This window comes from Monodelphis domestica, chromosome 5 (assembly GCF_027887165.1).
Source record: "Monodelphis domestica isolate mMonDom1 chromosome 5, mMonDom1.pri, whole genome shotgun sequence".
In the NCBI taxonomy this organism is placed as follows: Eukaryota; Metazoa; Chordata; class Mammalia; order Didelphimorphia; family Didelphidae; genus Monodelphis; species Monodelphis domestica.
Window position 1 is genome coordinate 37,078,224 of NC_077231.1, and position 7,971 is coordinate 37,086,194.

Consider the following 7,971-nt stretch of genomic DNA (forward strand, 5'->3'; position numbering starts at 1 on the left):
CCATTTTAAACTGATTTTCATTTAACCCAGGAATGAACAGTTTATAACGGAGCCATTGGGGAAAACTGACACTGGGTGCTTTGCCATGATTTTTATCTCTAGTGTTTCTGGCACTAACTCAGTTCCCAGGCAAACAGAGGCATTGAAGGCCTAGCAACAATCACTAGGGTGCTTCTCGGTTGCTAGCAACAATAAATACAATGCAGGCAAAGAGGAAACTCAACCTTTCACATGTGCATAATGAAAACTGCAGCCTGGTTTCTCATTTCTTATTCAACAAAGACCTCCAAATGGGGCACCGCAGATTCTTCCTTTTCCCCTCTTTTTGCTAGATAAGGTATTTTTTGGTGCCGACTTTTCTAACAAGGGCACCTACATATATTCTGCTCTGTCTTGGTGTGCTAGGGACCTGTCCCCATGTATTATTTTGGGGTGAGAAATGGAGCCAGAAGTAAAAGATGGCCTTTAGGATTCTAAATAATCTGTAGCCTGGCACACGTGCTTGGAATTATGCAATAACCATAGGAATTGCAGTAGATTTCCATTCTTCTGAAATAACTCCTTCAGGAATATCATCTGGAAAGACCGCCTTCTCAAAGTTCTTTCTTTAAAAAAATACAGAAGCAAAAAAAGAAATATGAAAATAGGTCATTGTCACTTAGCAGTTTTCCCATGAGCTGTTCAGGGACATTAGCATGATCGCTGTCTTCCTTCCATCTCATATTCTTTTCATCTCAACACTTTCCTTCCTATTGCCCTTATTCCCCTAATCCCCAGCCCCTCTCTTTCTTCTCTTTACAGATCCCATTGATTCTTTACCCTTTCCCTGCCCTCTCCAAGGCAGCAAAACTCTCTGTAGTACAGTCATGTGATACCTAAAGTGATAAAGGAATACTGAAGTACCGGCCAAGGTTCTGTCTCCTAGCAGCAGACGACATGTTGCTTAGCAACCTAGCAAGTGAGAAAGAGTTTCGCTGTGTGACATACCTACTTCCACTGTAATCATCGCTAAGGCTCAGCTCATTAGTAATGAATTTGTTTAATGAAAGAATCTGCTTTCTAGACAGAGTCCTGCCACAGGGGGCCGGACTTCAGCCCCAGTACACCTGGGCCAAGGACCCATACTGATTTTATCATCTATATTGTCCTACAAATGGCTGGCGTCCCTATAAGCAGGTGAAGAACCACTTACCCTAGATTTAGTCTCTCTTTTGTGTGTGCACTTTCATTCAACAAATATTAAATGCTTACTAGATATTGGGGAATAAAAAAAGCTTATGGACTTTGGGGTTTAAGGGCAGGGCTTTTATATATATGTTCTAGTTAAAAACAGGATCAATTCTTTATATATTTATATATAAATATATATTTATTTGTATATAAATATATGTATATATATTTATTTATAAAGGTTTTGGAACAAAGATTGGTACTCAGTTTCTTAATCTGTAAAATGTGAAGATTGGGAAAGATGGCTTCTAAGGTCCTTCTTCCTCTGAATCTATCATTTATGAACCCAGGACAGAAAATCTAAAGGGTAAGAAGGGAAATGCATCTTGATAGCATTACCATAATCTCAGATCTGTAGATCTTATCTAAGATCTAATTACCATAAGAATAATCGAATTACCATAATCTGAGATCTTGTAGATCTCTACAAGTCTGGATCTCCAATGGTCAATTTATCCAGAGTGAGATGAGATCCAGGGAAAAACTGCCCAGTCATACAAGACTGCTTTGTTTTAGAATGCCGAATTATTCATTTATAATAAGGGATACAGTTTCCATGGGGACTAGAACATCTGCCTCCACTGGTTAGGCATCATATTTCTAGTGTTGAGGGAACTGCAGAGGCTGGTCAATTAATTATCAGGTCATCTAGTGAATACGGATTTGAAGAAAGTGTGATTGTACACTCTTTACATTTTTTATAATTAACTTAGCTATAATTAACAAACTCAAACATGTCAATATACAAAGACAAAAAGAACTGAGCTTTTCTTACACACAGTTTATTTTTAAAGTATGTTTTAAATCTAACAACACATGCCCTGTTTTCTTCTGTTCCTTTCTGAACTTGTGCTTTTTTCTGTGTATTTGTTAATGCTTTGTTGATGTACTTTTCCTCGCTTGTTTTTTCTTTTTACATGTCTATCATTACCCCCTAACTGATCGACTCCTCTCTCCATGTAAAAGTCCTTCCTTATGACAAGTTAAATGAAACAACTTATTAACACACTGGTTGTATCTGAAAATGTGTGTCATTCTGCAGTTGTATGCTCTTAGTGACTTTTTTTCCATCAAGTCACAACCGATTTTACCCGTCAGTCTTCTCCTTTATCATGATAACAGGAGCCACAAAAAGTGGGACTAGGGTTGGCTGGGCAGGGCACCATTTTTCTGGTGCAGGACTGGAGGAGGACTTTCTCATTTAAGATTGATGTTCCCCGATAATCTGAAGATAATTGACTAGCATTTCCCTGGCCAGTGAATGAAGATATTCCACTTGTTGTGATTGCTAAGCTCCCTCTCCACCTCTACCAATTGTACATTAATTAATTGGCATTCTAAAACAAAGCAGCTTCATATACGTTTGGTCAATGGGAGCTAGTTTTTCTCAGGATCTGCTCATTCCTCTATAAGCTGACCTAACTGTAAGGATCCTCTTCATTCTATTTGTATCTGTCCTTACTCTGTTCCAACAAACCATAGTTTTTGCATCTATATTTAAGTGTATAAGCAAGGGGTGTGTTTTTGATAGCTCACTAAAAATCAGAGACAACAGATTAGCTATGTCAGAGTTGATTAGCTCCAAAGATGATCTTTCCTGACCTGAATATCTTTTCCTAAGCCTAGGAATAAGTGCTTTTGTGCCCTGAGGCCATCTGTCCATGGAACATAGTCAAACATATATGTATATATGTGTATGTATGTAAACATAACAGATGGAACTACATTATATATACTTATACTGCTTACATATATATTCATAGCAATAGAGAACATGGCATCCCCCACCGCTGATGCAGAAGCACAAAGGTAGAAATCATGACTTCCAAATCTACTACCTCTCCATATTCTTCTTGCTTTCCTCTACCAACCTCCAGAGCATTCTCCAACATTTCTTAATCACTCCAGTACCTGGCTTACAATCTTCAGTCTCTTCCCCCAACATCTTTCTCAGAAATGTCCATATACGTATGGAATTCGTGCCATCAGTTCCATAATTTCTATCACAACTTTAGCCACCCACTGGAATGGTAACACCTCAGACCTTCTCCACTTACCTTCACATCTGACCACTATTTCCTGTTCTTTTATCTCTTTTAATCTACCCAAGCCTGTTTTTTGTCCTCGTGGCTATAAATTCCTCCATCTTTTTTTTTCTTTTTGTTTTCCAGTTCTTTAATCCTGTTCTCTCCTCCCTACTTAGCCTTGACCTATGATCAGCCAATTCAATAATACATTCACCCTCCTGCCCTGAAATGCCTTAACCTTCTACCTTTCCTGCCCTACCATGTTCCAATCACAAGTAATTCCCAATAGGAGCACAGGAAATAATGAAACTAAGCTTACTGGGTCAATTGCAAGTATAAAAGAAATCAGTCTTCATGTTAATAGGTATTTACACCATGTTACTAGCTGTATGGCTCTGGCTAAGTCATTTAACCTCTGTTAGTCTTAAACCACGAGAGAAGGAAATGGCAAAACATTCCAGGAACCTTGCCAAGAAAAACCTCATGGGCTAAGAGACAGAAGGGTGGATCAGTGGGATAAATGACCTCAGCAAGCTAGTGTTCGATAAACCCAAATATTCCAGCTTTTGAATCAAGAACTCACTATTTGACAAAAACTACTGGGACAATTGGAAAACAGCATGGGAAAAATCAGGTCTTAATCAACATCTCACACCCCATACCGAGATAAATTCAAAATGGGCAAATGACTTAAATATAAAGAATGAAATCATAAATAAATTAAATAAATTAGGTGAACATCTGTGGGAAAGAAAGGAATCTAAGACCAAACAAGAGATAGAGAACATTATAAAATGTAAAATGATTTTGATTATATCAAATTAAAAAGGTTTTATACAAACAAAACCAATGCAACTAAAATTAGAAGGGAAGCAACAAACTGGGGGAAATTTTTTTTATAACTCTCTGACAAAGGTTTAATTTCCCAAATATATAAGGAACTAAATTAAATTTACAAAAAATCAAGCCATTCCCCAGTTGATAAATAGTCAAGGGATCTGAACAGGCAGTTCTCAGATAAAGAAATCAAAATTACCAATAATCACATGAAAAAGTGTTCTAAATCCCTCCTGATTAGAGAAATGAAAATAAAAACAACTGAGGTACCACCTTACACCTAGCAGACTGGCCAATATGACAGCAAAGGAAAGTGATAAATGTTGGAGGGGATGTGGCAAAATTGAGACATTAATGCATTGCTGATAGAGTTGTGAATTGATCTAACCATTCTGGAAGACAATTTGGAATTAGGCACAAAGGACGCTAAAAGACTGTCAGTCATACCACTGCTGGGTTTGTACCCCAAAGAGATAATAAGGAAAAAGACTTGTACAAGAATATTCATAGCTGTGCTCTTTGTGGTGGCAAAAAATTGGAAAATGAGGGGATGCCCTTCAATTGGGGAATGGCTGAACAAATTGTGGTATATGTTGGTGATGGAATACTATTGTGCTCAAAGGAATAATAAAGTAGAGGAATTCCATGGAAACTGGAACAACCTCCAGGAAGTGATACAGAGTGAGAGGAGCAGAGCCAGGAGAACATTGTACACAGAGACGGATACACTGTGGTACAATAGAATGTAACAGACTTCTCTACTAGCAGAAATGCAATGATCCAGGACAATTCTGAGGGACTGATGAGAAAGAACACTATTCACATCCAGAGAAAGAACTGTGGAAGTAGAAATGCGGAAGAAAAACATATGATCGATCACATGGTTTGATAAGGATATGATTGGGGTTTTGGCATTAAAAGATCATTCTATTGCAAATGTTAATAATATATAAATATGTTTTGAACAATGATATATAACCCAGTGGAACTGCTTGTCGGCTCCGGGAGGGGGAGGGAAGAGGGGTGGGTAAAATCATGAATCATGTAACAATGGAAAAATAGTCTAAAAAAATTAATTAATTTTTTAAAAAAACCTCATGGATAGTATTGGTGTGCTATAATCCACAGAGTCATTACAGTTGGATATGGATGGGATGACTGGAAAAAAGCATGTCTGTGTAGCCTTTATAGACAAAGGGAGTATAGCTGGATGGAGGGACTAAAGGTTCATGGGACAAAAATGTTGCAAGAAATGGAAGAAGTTTGAGAACTTTTGGATCTTGGGGCAATGTGTGTCAGTTAGCAGCAAACTGATCAGAAGAAAATAAAATCATGAGTGGGTGGGGCTTTGTCTAACTCACTGACCCACTTAGGGAATAATCTATCTGGCTGGAATTTGCTGTTGCTGATGAATTTATCCCCTTCTACATCCTCCACCTCCTCTACTTCACGGCTGCTTGGTGAATAGATATTGCTTATCCTCATGAGTTTCCTACTTTTTAAATATTTGTTTACATTCTATCTTTCCTAATGTGTTTTGTTTCCAGGTAAAGATATGTTGATTTTTATGAAATTCTGAGCAAGTGTTCACCATAAATATTATTTCAGTCATGTCTGATTCTTCATGACCCCATTTAGAGTTTTCCTGCCAAGGATACTGGAGTGGTTTACCATTTCCTTTCCCAGCTCATTTTTATAGAGGAGGAAACTGAGGCAAAACAGGGCTAAGTGGCTTATCTGGGTCACATAGCTAGTAAGTGTCTGAGGCCAGACTTGAACTCAGGAAGATGAGTCTTCCTGACTCCAGGCCTGGCACTCTATTCCTAGATTTAACCACAAATCTATGTTGAAATTGTGTGTGTATATGTGTATGTCTCTCTCTCTCTCTCTCTGTGTCTCTCTGTCTCTCTGTCTCTCTCTCTCCCTTCTCTCTCTGTCTCTTTCTTTGTCTCTGTCTCTCTCTGTCTCTCTGTCTCTGTCTCTCTCTGTCTTTCTTTCTGTCTCTCTATCTCTGTCTGTCTCTCTCTCTCCCCCTCCTCTCTCTGTCTCTGTCTCTGCCTTTGTCTCTGTCTCTCTGTCTCTGTCTCTCTGTCTCTCTGTCTCTCTCTCCTTCTCTCTCTGTCTCTCTCTCTCTCCTTCTCTCTCTGTCTCTCTCTCTTCCTACCCCTCCCTCCAAAGAGTGTTTCATGTCACTATTGCAGGCTAGCTCCTAATGAATGAAAGGAAAAAGAAGAGTCCATTAATTCCCTCCTTAAAGTTTCACACAGAGAACACTCCTTTCTCTTTAAAGTACAGGCTTGTAGCTCACCAATAAAGCCATCTCTGGCCTAGGAGGATATGATTCACTTCAGGTTATTAATCACTTCTCCTGCGTATCCCCTAAAGGCTAGCTAGGGAAGCAGTGGCAGGTAGTACCACTGAGTTTGGGAATTCTTGAGGAGAGTATATTGTTTGGTTAACTGACTGATTGCCTCCCAGTAGGTATTAGTTAACCCTTCTGATTATTCCAGACTGGAACAACTCCCAATTTCTATTACTTACATAACAACACACAAAGGTTAGGATTTGCTGATGGATAGATAGATAGACAGACAGACAGACAGATAAAGAGATAGATATATACATTGTATATGCAGATTTGGAGACAGCAAAGTGCCTCAGTATTTAGAGACCAGGTCTGGAGACAGGTCTTGAAATCAAATCTGACCTCAGACACTTCCTAGCTAGGTGACCCTGAGCAAGTCATTTAACTCCAATTGCCTAGCCCTTACTGCTCTTGTGCCTTGGAACCAATACAGTATTGAATACTGATCTGGACTTTTGTGATTAAGGCACCTGTATTCTCTCTGGTTCAGAGCTAGGGAAGGAGAAAATTGTCTTTAAGGAAGGAGGGACCATCTCATCCAAACTGGGCCATTAGGTTCAGTGGTCACTCATCACAGCCACTTTCATTCACCTCAGCTGCATTATTTCTTTTAAATATTTAATTTCTTTTCAATTAACAAGCATTTAGGTTCTCTCCCTTAAACTGGAAAAAGAAAAAGAAAATCTGTATAGCAAATATGAATAGTCAAGCAAAACAAATCTCCACATTTACTAGGTCCAAAAATATATGTCTCAACTGTTCCCTGAGTCCATTACAATTCTCTTAGGAGGTAGGAAGCACTGTGGATGCTCATTGTCCTGATCAGAATTCTTTGGATTTTTTAGAAAGTTGTTAATCTTTACAATCTTGTTATTGTATAAATTCCTCTGGTTCTGCTCACTTAACTCAGTATAATGTCATTCAAGTCTTCCCAGGTTTCTTTCCACCTTTCATCATTTTTGAGAGCTGAATAGTATTCCATTGTATTTATATGTAATAATTTGTTCAGCCATTCCTTAATTGATGGAAACACCCTTAATTTCCGACTTTTTGCCACTACAACAAATGTTGTGTACACATAAGGCCTCTTCCTCATTCTTTTATCTCTTTGAGAAATAGTTATAATAGTGGTACCCCTGGGTCAAAGGGTCTGCACAGTTTAGTAACTTTTGGAGCATAGTTCCAAATTGCTTTCCAAAATGGCTAGATTAATAACATATAGTTCTACCAACAGGTCTCTACTGTTCCTGCTTGTCCACAGCCCCTCCAACAGTTGTCAATTTTGCCAGGCTGGTGGGTATGTGGCAGAACTTCAGAATTGCTTTAATAATGATTTGGCTTTATACTTACAGAGCATTTTTTCCTAATCGCTATTGATAACCTGGGTTTCTTCCTTTGAAAATTGCCTATTCATATCCTTTGATCGTTTATCTATTAGAGAATAGTGCTTACCCATAAAATTTGAATCAGCTTCTTTATCAGAAAAACGTGTGGCAAAAATGTTTTTCAAAA